This window comes from Mastigoproctus giganteus, chromosome 9 (genome assembly GCF_048544385.1).
Source record: "Mastigoproctus giganteus isolate SK-2022 chromosome 9, ASM4854438v1, whole genome shotgun sequence".
Taxonomy (NCBI): Eukaryota; Metazoa; Arthropoda; class Arachnida; order Uropygi; family Thelyphonidae; genus Mastigoproctus; species Mastigoproctus giganteus.
In genome coordinates, this window is record NC_143583.1 from 204,602,748 (window position 1) to 204,615,750 (window position 13,003).

Here is a 13,003-nt window from a genome sequence, read left to right on the forward strand (position 1 = left end):
GACAGAAATAATAATTAAATAAAATTATGAATTTCTTTAATTATAATTAAACCAATGAAATTATTGCAAATTTATAAAAATAATCATTTGATTATATGGACTTAAAGAGGACCATCCTCAGTTTTTTTTTTTTTTTTAACTGCTGAATCAATGCACTGGCCTTGGCCAGAATTAACACGTTAAGGCTTTAGTGAATTTCGTACTGTGGAACAGTTGCTCCAGGGTCGTGGGGAGTGCTTATAAAACAATCTAATTATTGTAGTGGTGAAACTTCAAATTCCCCCCCCACACATGCACATGAAACTCATGAACGGGTCCTCCTGTGCTCTAATGTCTGTGCCAAATCAACTGTTTGGACCCCCCCTCCCATGGTGTAGGCCAGGTGGAAGGATAGTTTCACTGCTAAATTACTGTTCTAGGACCTCAGTCAAATCTGGCACTAAAGAGAAGATTGGATAATTCTGCTAATTCCACTTAATTTCTTTAAGACCAAATAGCATTATCTATTTCATTTTATAATTATTAAATGGTAATTTAATATTATATAAAAATATTAAATGGTGATTTAATATTTTTTATATAAAAACTACATACTGTTATAATTGATTTTAGATTTAAAAATCATAGTCGTATTTATGATATTCATAAATCTGATTATTTTGAATCTTTTCTTCATTTGGTGCCTATGCCAGAAACCATATTTACATACTCTGGATACACCACTGGTGTTTACACTGTAAAGCCATAGCAGTGGTCAGTGAATATGTCGTCATTCACCATTTTGATATCTGGCAGAATATCAGCCTGGAAAGAGAGCAGTTTCAAATTATGTGATGATACGTAATTTTTTCGAGTCACCTAATCTCCTTTTTAAAAATTGGGGATAAATATTTTCTAAGGGTAGGAAATCCATTGTGGGGATGTCTGGTGACTGCAGGAGAAACTATAAATTCTTTCCCCCCACCAGAATGCTGAATAACTGCCACATGATTTTTAACCATAACAAACTAAGTAATTAGGTCCCACCATACAGTAACAGATGTGGTGCTGTTGTATGTGATAGTGACATGTTATTTTGTGGTGCAGATGCAGTAGGGTGCCAAAAGGAAAAGAGAAAAATAACCTTGAGGATCAAAAAAGACACTGTAAGGGCCCATGCTTGTGTTGATATACCACTGTATTCTAAACTATACTGATTACTTTGCAAATTAATATACAATTTCATTGAATTATAATTCGTCAAATAATTGAGTTTAATTACATATTAACTTTTGTGATAATTTTAGATATAACTGATTTATTTAGGTTAAATCACTAATAAGATGCCATGCACATTTTGTCTCTTGCTTACATTGCATGGTAACCTTCACATCTGATTGTTTGTTATTTGGTTTTTAGGAGCATTAGCAACTAAGGCCATATTGCTCCTGGGATATGCGGTGGTCATTCCCTGACCTTTCCGCATCCTTGCATTTGGTGGTCACAGGCTCGAACCCCGGTCTAATCAAGAAGCATGTGCTATGCACTGCTGCTCCTGCCCACCTGGCTACGGAGGCACCTACATCTGATTGTATCATAGCACCAAGTGTCTCTCCTCATTTCCTCCCACACTAGCTACATTGCTCTTAATGTATAGGTCATTTTGGGTTAGTTCCCAAATGCAGAACCCTACATTTCACAGATTAAAATATAACTACCATTTTTCCAACTATTCATAAAATTTGCCAAATCATATCCTTTATTTCCTAATTAATATCATTCAAAAAATCAGCAATAAGAATGGCTCTCCTAGGACACACCCATTGGGATAAGGCCCTTAATAACACTGTTTCACATTATATAACTGAGCTATCACATGGTGACACTTGTAAAAGCTACTAATGTGGAAATATATGAGCCCTCAAACATAATTTCTGGGTACCACTGGTAATTCGATATCCACCCCCTCCCAAGGCCAATCTTTAGTGATTCCACTTATAAACTTGGTCCTCTGGATCCACCTTAAGATCTCACTCATAATTCCAATATGCTACACCTTCAGCATATACAGAACTTCTCATTGTGGAACTATGTCAAAACTTATCCTTTTAGGATATCTCAAAATTAACACATAATGCACCAGTCATCAAGTATCTATTACATTTCTCACCAGTGAAATTAAGATGTTAACATTAATTTCACTGTTTTGTTTTGTATTCTCCTCCCCAAAAGCTATGACAGAGGCAATATTTACTAAGGTGTCAGTGTATTGTGTGTATTCTATGGTTTGCTGGATGACAAACCCAAGTTACTTGGTGAGGGAACTGTGCGACCATCACCCAATGCTAACTGAGGCATGTGAAAAAGTCTATATATATATATATATATATATATATATATATATATAAGTTTATAGGTAGTAGTAGTAGTGGTATGTGATGCAAGAAAGCAAATGTATGAGCTTATGCAGCATCAGCCAAAAAAAAAAAAATCACACCATTCCCTCCAAATGCCTGTCCAGTTCCTCCTTAAATTTATTCAACCTATCAACTTCCACAGCGACAGATGGAAGTTTGTTCCAGAAATTAACCACCCACTGGCTAAAGGAAAATTTCCACACATCTATTCTACATCTGTCTTTTCTTAATTTGAATTTATGCCCCCTTAGATTCGTAATCTGAACAAGTGGAAGGATCCCATCAGAATTCAGCGTGCTCAACCCATTCAAGGCCTTATATACCTCAATCAGATCACTGTGCAGGTGCCTAGTCTCCAGCCACTGCAATTTGCAGAACTTAAGCCTCTCTTGGTAAGAGGATCCCTTCATTCCCCTCACCAATCTTGTTGCCCTTCTCTGTACACGCTCAAGTAAATCTACATCCTTCCTAAAATGAGGCCTCCAGACCTGTATGCAGTACTCAAGCCGTGGCCTGACCATTGCCTTATACAGAGGGATAATCACCTCCTTTTCCCTGCTAGCAAAATTCCTATATATCATTGACAAAACCCCATGACCCGCCCTGGCAGCCTGTCTGCATTGCTCAGAAAACTTCATATCTGCCTGCACAATTACTCCCAGGTCTTTTTCATTTTCTACCACCTTAAGTGTAGTACCACACAGTTGGTATGTTTCTCTGGGGTTACTTCTACCCATATGTAGTACTTTGCATTTGTCAAGATTAAACTTCAGTTGCCACTTCTTAGCCCATCTGCCCAAATTATCTAGATCCTGTTGCAGTAGCACACTGCCATTACTGTCATTAACAACCCTGTCAACCTTTGTATCAACCCTGTCAACCTAGGTAGAGAGGAAGGGGATGGAATAGGTAAAGGTAACGGGCTAACAGAACTGAAATTGTAACTATGGAGAACAAGGAAGGGACAGAAGGTAATGAGAAGTAATTAGAAGTACTCAATGCTGTGTATCTATGATTTTTGGCAGCTGGCCCTCGAAGAAGGCCAGCTGCCAAAATCAAAAGAAAAAACAGCAAGACATATTATAAGGAATACGTATATTTCAGCCATGAAATATACACGTCTTATAACTCAAATTTTAAACCCTATCTTCTATACTGGCCTTTCAAATTTACCATGTGCTGCATATATTTCATGTCGGAAAGGCTTACTTCTTGCTGTTTTTTCCTTTTATTTTGGTGGCTGGCCTTTGAATAAGGTGTTGAAATCATATGATACATAGCATTAAGTACTTCTAGTTACTTCTTATTACCTTCTGTCCCTTCCTTCTTCTCCGTAGTTACAATTTCAGTTCTGTTAGCCCTTTACCTATCCCATTCCCTTCCTCTCTACCCACAAACTTATGTATCCATTGTGGTCATTGGCTTCTTTCTGCTTAATTTTGGCAGTGTCCCTAGTTCATAAACCATTAATTATATAATATGTACTGTTACATTCTTCGTAAAAGTCTTATAAATAAATAAATTATATATATAGAGAGAGAGAGAGAGAGAAAGAGAATTATAAATATTAAAAAAAAAAAAAAAAAGATTTGGCTTATTGCTCACTCTCTACTATCCCCTCTCATCTTGCGTATATAATTTGTGTATTTATTTGTTCAGTCTTTTATCTGTTGGGCTAGCTGTTATTCCAATACACTGCTAAAATTTTGATAAAGTATTACATTTTTCTTATTCCGGCTAACTGACCTATTATGTCCTACAATTACTGGCAAGTAGCAATCAGAAATAGCTTTTGCTGATTATTATTTGGATTTATTGAGTGGTGCTAGCCCTTGATAATATACCATTCAATGTATCCAGTTATGATATTTAGCAATAATTTTAATAATAATAATTTAATTTTTTTTTATGGTCTTCTCTTTTGGTTATAGCTCAGGGCACATATACCTTTTCTTACAGTATTAGCTAGGCTGTTTTCCACTTTCCTTTCTAATATGCATAGCTTTACTTCTCCTTTTTCAAATATCTATAATTCTTCATATTTTGTTATTCTCTAATATCACAGTCTGAAGTAATGTGTAATTGTTAAATGACATTTTCAATAACATTAATCAGTTCTGTTAAATTTACTTTACATAATATCATTCTTCATTTATATGCCTTTACTTGCCTATGCTTGTACAATAGCCTTCTATGTGCAACAGTATCAAAAGCTTTCCTAAAATCCAAGTACAGTAGTTCCCCCTTATCCACGGTTTTGCTTTCTGCAGTTTCAGTTACCCGCGATCCGAAAATATTAAATAGAAAATTCCAGAAATAAACAATTCATAAGCTGTATACACTACCTGCCTGTTAGTCACTTAGTAGCCATCTCGGTTATCAGATCAACTGTCACAGTATCGCAGTGTGTGTTCAAGTAACTCTTATTTTGCCCCCATTATTAACTCTTAATAATGCCCCCAAAGTGAAAGAGTAGTGATGCTGGCAATTCAGATATGCCGAAGTGAAGCTGTAAAGTGCTTCCTTTAAATGAAAAGGAAAGAAAAATTAATAAGGAATTTAATAAGGAAATTAAATTTAATAAATTTAATAATAAGGCGATTTAATAAGGAAAGAAAAAAAATCGTATGCTGAGGTTGCTAAGATCCACGGTAAGAACGAATCTTCTATCTGTAAAATTGTGAAGAAGGAAAAAGAAATTCGTGCTAGTTTTGCTGTCACACCTCAAACTGCAAAAGTTACGGCCACTGTGTGTGATAAGTGCCTAGTTAAGATGGAAAAGGCATTAAATTTGTGGGTGGAAGACATGAACAGAAAACATGTTCCAATTGACGGCAACGTGTTGCACCAGAAAGCATTGAGTCTATATGAAGACTTCAGCAAGGTATTCCCTGAAACAAGTGACATCAAGCCATTTACTGCAAGTAAGGGAGAGTTACACAGGTTCAGGAATAGGTTTGGACTGAAAAATACAAAAATTACTGGAGAGGCTACATCTGCCGATGAAGAAGCTGCTGCCACATTTCTGGCAGAGTTCAAGAAGTTGATTAAGGAGAAAGAATACCATCCAAAGCAAGTCTTCAGTTGTGATGAAACCGAGCTCTTCTGGAAGATGCCCAATAGAACCCACATTCATAAAAGTTAAAAGGAAGCACCAGGGCATAAAACATGGAAGGACAGATTAACTCTGGTACTAGGTGGAAACGCTGCAGGGCATATGATAAAGCCAGGCATAGTGTACAGAGTGTAGAACACACGTGCCCTCAAAAACAAAAATTATCTGCCTGTGTTCTGGCAACCTAATCAGAAAGTGTGGGTGACGGCCATCTTGTTTATGGAATGATTCCACCAATGCTTCATCCCAGAAGTGCAAAAATACTTGGAAGAGGAAGGGTTGGAATTTAAAGTCCTATTAATAATAGACAATGCACCTAGCCATCCTGAATCTGTTTGCTATGTCGAAGTTGTATTTTTACTTCCAAATACAATCTCATTGCTTCAGCCCCTTGACTATGTCATCATTCTGTTTGTCAAGGCCACATACACCTGCCTGGTATTTGATCAGCAATTGATGCAGACCCTAATCTGGACATAATGCAGTGCTGAAAATTATTCACTATTGCTGATGCAATACCATTCATCAAAGCTGCAATGAATGAATTAAAATGAGAAACTATAAATGCCTGCTGTAAGAACTTATGGAGCGAAGTCGAGAATGATTTTAAAGGCTTCCCAGGAATCGATGGAGAAGTTAGGAAAATCATTCACGCAGCAAGACAAGTTGGTGGAGAAGGATTTGCCGACGTGCTTGATGAAGCAGTGAAAGAACATGTTGAAGGCAATCGAAAAGTGTTAACAAATGAGGAATTGGAAGAGCTTGTTGAGTCATGAAGAGAGGAAGAGGAAGAAGAAACTGAAGCTGAACCAGCAATGTGAACATTACCAAAATTTGCTTAAGTGTTTCGAGTTGCACAGACATTAAAGGACAAAATTATGGAATATGATCCCCGGATGGAATGCAGCATTAAAGTCACCCGGATGATCACCGAAGGATTACAATCTCTGCAGCAACACCTTGATGAGTTAAAAAGAAAGAGACAACTTTCCAATTACAATGTTCTTCCAGAAGGTTTCGGTAAAAAACCTGCAACTGTTGAGGATCCCCGACCATCGACATTGTCATGGCTCGATGATCCAGGATCACCTGAAGCAGATGATCCTCCTTGTAACGTATCATCAGAAGATCAATAGTAGCCTAATGCTACATCACAATGCCTACTTCATTCACCTCATCACCGACCGGGCTAGCCGAGTGGGTAAAGTACCCGCCCGGTAACCCAAAGGTCGCGGGTTCGATTCCCGCCTCGGGCTTGGATCAAAGTACTGCAAAAACCTTGGGAGGTGCAATATGGCCACAGAAGCCGATGCGCCAACAACTACCAAATCAAAAAAAAAAAAAAAAAAAAAATTCACCTCATCACGTAGGCACTGTATTATCATCATCACAAGAAGAAGAAGGGTGAGTACAGTACAATAAGATATTTTGAGAGAGAGAGAGAGACCACATTCAACATAACTTTTATTATAGTAAATTGTTAAATATTCTATTTTATTATTAGGTATTGTTGTTAATCTCTTACTGTGCCTAATTTATAAATTAAATTTTATCATAGGTACTTATGTATGTATAGGAAAAAACATAGTATATATAGGGTTCGGCACTATCTGTGGTTTCAGGCATCCATTGGGGGTCTTGGAATGTATTCCCCACGGATAAGGGGGGATGCCAAGTGTTTGTTAAATACTTGGCATCCCATGTTTGTTAAACACTTGGCATCTTGATATCAAAACCAAGTTACAAAGGAGGTTAGGCAGGCGAAGGCAGATTACGAGAGATCCTTGGCAAGGGATGCGAAGAAAAACAGCAAAGAGTTCTTTACTTATGTAAACTCTAGAAGGAAGGGGATGAATCAGATTGGTCCACTTGAGATCAATGGGTCAACTGTTGATGACCCTGCTCAGGTAGCTAACAAACTAAATGAATATTTTGCATCGACATTCACACATGAGGATTTATTCAGCGAGGGGAATGCCAGAGGTGTATTCAACTCTAGCAGTAAGCTAGAGAATCTTGTAATAACTGAGAGCAAAGTGGAGGAGAAATTGTTGAAGATAAACACAAGAAAGGCACCTGGGGTGGATGGGATCTATCCAGTTATATTAAAGGAGGCAGCAAAGGAAGTAAGCAAACCCTTAGCCATAATTATGAGAGCTTCCTTGGACTCAGGGGAGGTACCCATGGACTGGAGATGTGCAAATGTGACCCCAATTCACAAAGGGGAATCAAAGGCTGACACAAGTAATTATAGACCTGTGAGTTTAACTTCTGTTCCCGGAAAATTAATGGAGGCACTGGTTAAAGAAGCACTGCAGGATCATCTAGACAAGACTTCAGTTATAGCTAGGACACAGCATGGTTTTGTTAAGGGTAAGTCTTGCCTGACCAATTTGATTGGATACTATGATGCAGTCACAAAAGAACTGGATGCAGGGAGTAACTTTGATATTATATACTTGGATTTTAGAAAGGCTTTTGATACTGTTGCACATGGAAGACTGCTGCACAAATTGGAGCAGTGTGGCATTGGAGGCAAATTGCTGCTATGGATAAAGGGGTGGTTGAGGGGGAGAAGACAGAGAGTGGTAATCAATGGACACTGCTCATCGTGGACTAATGTTATTAGTGGAGTCCCTCAGGGTTCAGTGTTGGGTCCTTTATTGTTTTCTGTATTTATAAATGATATTGATGATGGTATATCAGGCTTAATGTCCAAGTTTGCAGACGATACGAAGGTTGGCAGGGTTGTCAAGAACACTACTGACACTATGCTGCTGCAACAGGATTTGGAAAGGTTGAGCAGATGGGCTTCGAGGTGGCAAATGAAGTTTAACATTGACAAATGTAAAGTACTACATATGGGAAACAGCAACCCCAGAGCAACGTATCAACTGTGTGGTACTACACTGACAGTGGTAGAGAGTGAAAGGGACCTGGGGGTGGTTGTGCAGGCAGATATGAAGTTCTCTGAGCAGTGCAGACGGGCTGCAAGAGTAGCGCATGGTGTATTGTCAATGATATATAGGAATTTTTCTAGCAGGGATAAGGAGGTGATTATTCCCTTGTATAAGGCAATGGTCAGGCCACACCTAGAGTACTGTATACAGACCTGGAGGCCTCATTTCAAGAAGGATGTAGAGCTGCTGGAACGAGTACAGAGAAGGGCAACTAGATTGGTGAATGGGACAAAGGGGTGCTCTTACGAAGAAAGGCTTAAGTTTTGCGAATTACAGTGTCTGGAAACTAGGCACCAGCGAGGTGATCTGACAGAGGTGTACAAAGCCTTGAATGGTTTGAGCATGCTCAATGCTGATGGGATTCTTCCTCTTGCTCAGAATAATCACCTGAGAGGGCATAAATTCAAATTGAGGAAAGACAGATGTAGGATAGATGTGCGGAAATTTGCCTTCAGCCAGCGGGTGGTTGGTAGGTGGAACAGACTTCCATCCCTTGTCGTGGAAGTTGATATCCTAAATAAGTTTAAGGCTCAGCTGGACAGGTATTTCGAAAGAACAGAGGGGTGAAGTGGAAGTGGTTATTTTTATTTATTTATGTTACTTTTTTTTTTTTTTTTTTTGGCTGATGCTGCATAAGCTTGCTTTCTTGCATCAAATGCCTCTACTAATGCTAATGCTAAAAATTATTTTTTGCATCCAGTTCCTTTGTGACCACATCATAGTATCCAATCAAATTGGTCAGACAAGACTTCCCCTTAACAAACCCATGTTATGTCTGAATTATAACTGCAGTCTTGTCTAGATGATCCTGCAATGCTTCTTTAACCACAGACTCCATTATTTTCCTGGGATAGAAGTTTAAGCTAACAGGCCTGTAATTACTTGTGTTGCCCTATGATTCCCCCCTTTGTGAAAAGGGGATACATTTGCACATCTCCAATATAATTAGATAGATCCCACCCACCCTAGGTGCCTTTATGTCTAACTTCAACAATTTCTCTTCCATTTTCCTCTTTATTTCAAAATCATTTGGCTCCCTGTTAAGAGTTTGTTAAACACTTGGCATCCACTTCCCTAATTAATTCTTCAAGTGTGAATGTAGATGCAAAATACTTCTTCAGTCTGTAAGCAACCCGAGCAAGATCATCAACAGTTGAACTATCGATATCAAGTGGGCCAATATGATCAATCCCTTTCTTTCTGATGTTTATATAAGTTCTGTCATTTTGTGCTTGAATTCAGTAGAAATTATTAGAACATCTCTCTTGTCTTTCCATTTGGAAACAGCCACACCTTTGGCATACCTGTATATACTCTCACCAAATTTTAGCTTTGCTGTTGAGATAGTCTTTGGAATTTTTTTTCTGTCAGCATTATTATTATTATTAGCCATATGGTACAATGGCTAATATAAGCCTCAGGCTTATGCTGCACCAGCCAAAAAAAAAAAAAATCCTGAGCTATCGAGAGAGAGAGAGAGAGAGAGAGAGAGAAGTAGAAGGGAAACACCGAGAAAGAGAAGAATGATGATATAAGCTCAGAACCCTGGGTGTGCCAAGCCCATACTCACCAGATGTGAGCCCCTGGGGTTTATCATATACTTGGATTTCAGGAAAACTTTTGATACTGTTGCACAAATTGGAGAGGTATAGCATTAAGGGTAAGTTGCTACAATGGATAAAGGGATGGTTGAGTGGGAGACGACAGAGTGGCAATCAATCAATGGACACCGTTCCTTGTGACAAATGTTATTAGTGGAGTTCCCCAGGGTTCAGTGTTGGGCCCATTCTTGTTGTGTATATTTATCAATGATATTGATGAAGGTATATCAGATTTAATGTCCAAGTTTTCAGATGATACAAAGGTTGGCAAGGTTGTTAACGACAGTAAAGACAGTATGCTACTCCAACTGGATCTAGATAAGTTGGAAAAATGGGCTAAAAAGTGGAAACTGAAGTGTAACATTGACAAATGCAAAGTACTGCATATGGGTATCAATAACCAAAGAGAAACGTACCAACTGTATGGTACTACACTCAGGGCAGTGGAAAGTGAAAAATACCTGGGGATAATTGTGCAGTAAAATATGAAGTTCGCCGAGCAGTGCAGAGGGGCTGCCAGGGCAGGCCATGGAGTCTTGTCAATGATATATAGGAATTTTGTTAGCAGGGACAGGGAGGTGATTATCCCATTATACAAGGCAATGGTCAGGCCACACCTAGAGTACTGTGCACAGGAGGCCTCATTTTAGGAAGGATGTAGAGTTGCTAAAATGAGTACAAAGAAGGGCAACAAGATTGGTGAGGGGAACAAAGGGGTGCTCTTACCAAGAAAGGCTTAAGTTCTTCAAATTGCAGTGCCTGGAGAGTGGGCACCTGCGAGGTGATCTGATTGAGGTGTATAAGGCCTTGAATGGGTTGAGCAAGCTGAATGCTGATGGGATTCTTCCTCTTGCTCAGATTAAGAACCTGAGTGGGCACAGATTCAAATTGAGGAAAGACAGTTGTAGAATAGATGTGTGGAAATTTGCCTTTAGCCGTGGGTAGTTGATTGGTGGAACAGACTTCCATCTTTTGTTGTGGAAGTTGATAAGTTCTTCAAATAGGCCTCTGGGGTTGGGTATATTCATACTATAAATTTTTAGTGTTTCTCACCAACCATTGAAGTAAAAACGGAAACCAAAATCTTAAAATCAGATCTACTGTAAATTTATCGTAAACTTAAACATACACTTTTTAAGATTTTGGTTTCCGTTTTTACTTCAATGGTTGGTGAGAAACACTAAAAATTATAGTGTGGAAGTTGATAGCCTTAATAAATTTAAGGCTGAGCTGGACAGGCATTTGGAATGAATGGAGGGGTGAAATGGGAGATTTTTTTTTTTTTGGCTGATGCTGCATAAGCTTGCTTTCTTGCATCGTATGGTAATGGTAATGTCAGAAAATTAAAAACCATTCTCACCCAAGTCCAATAGTTTGGAGCTTTATCTACTATGTAGATATCATGCATGATCTATTACATCATGATAGAACTGAATTCATAAAACCAGATGACTTTTTCTAATGTCTCTTTATATAGTCAGGGCCATGCTTATGAACAGGCATATAAGGCATTAGCCTCGTGCCTCACCATAGAGGAGGCCTCTATAACCTCAAATTTTTAAAGCAATTTCTTTTTTTAATGCCCTGATCTAAACTAGGGCCCACTTATACCTACCATGTAAACAGAGATAGGTGAAATTTACTGAAAGTGTGGATGACTCATTTCTGCGAAATAACAGATTAATTTATAGAATAAAGGAAAATAACTCTCTTCTAATTCTCTAATATGGTGTAACAGTAGAACATAAGTTGATAATAGCTTATTATCTGTGTTGGGAATATGCTTTAATCTTTTCCACTGGCTATGAACACAAGAAATCAGTTAACCAGCATGACTTGCTCAGTACAGTATGTGGGAGTCAGTTGTGTGTTTTGGACACCACTAAATTGTGGAATGTCCCTTTTGTTCTTAATTCATGCATTCTACAGCAGCAGCTCTATTAGCATTAGTAGAGGCATATGATGCAAGAAAGCAAGCTTATGCAGCATCAGCCAAAAAAAAAAAAAAAAAACATGCTCCCATTTCACTCCTCCATTCATTCAAAGTACTTGTCCAGCTCAGCCTTAAATTTATTTAGGCTATCAACTTCCACAACAAAGGATGGAAGTCTGTTCCACCAACCAACCACTCTCTGACTAAAGTCAAACTTCCTCACATCTATCCTACATCTGTCTTCTCTCAATTTGAATTTATGCCCTCTCAAATGATTATTCTGAGCAAGGGGAAGAATTCCATCAGCATTGAGCATGCTCAAACCATTCAAGGCTTTATACACCTCAATCAGATCACCTTGCAAGTGCCTAGTCTGCAGACACTGTAATTTGCAAAATTTAATCCTTTCTTCGTAAGAGCAACCCTTTGTTCCATTCACTAATCTCGTTGCCCTTCTCTGTACTCGTTCCAACAGCTCTATATCCTTCTTAAAATGAGGCCTCCAGACCTGTATACAGTACTGAAGGTGTGGCCTGACCATTGTCATATATAAGGGGATAATCACCTCCTTATCCCTGCTAGAAAAATTCCTGTATATCATTGACAAGACACTATGAGCTACTCTTGCAGACTGTCTGCACTGCTCAGAAAACTTCATATCTGCCTGCACAATTACCCCCCGGTCCTTTTCGTTCTCTACCACTATCAGTGTAGTACAGAGTTGATACTTCACTCTATTGCCTAAAGGCCAGAGGTGCAAACAATGCGAGACAGGGTTTAGTTCAGTACTGTTCTTTATATTTCACAGTTTTACATTTGTGTTTAAACAGAGCAGTAAAAATAGTTTTTTTCTGATTATATTTATATATGCAAGTTTTTTTTTTGGACTTGGATATCTTTAAAGGAGGCCTCCGCCTCTTTGCACCTCAGGCCCCAAGAAGTTTAAGTACGGTCCTGAGTATAGTGACTACTACTTGCTTACTGTTTCAAAAGTCCAG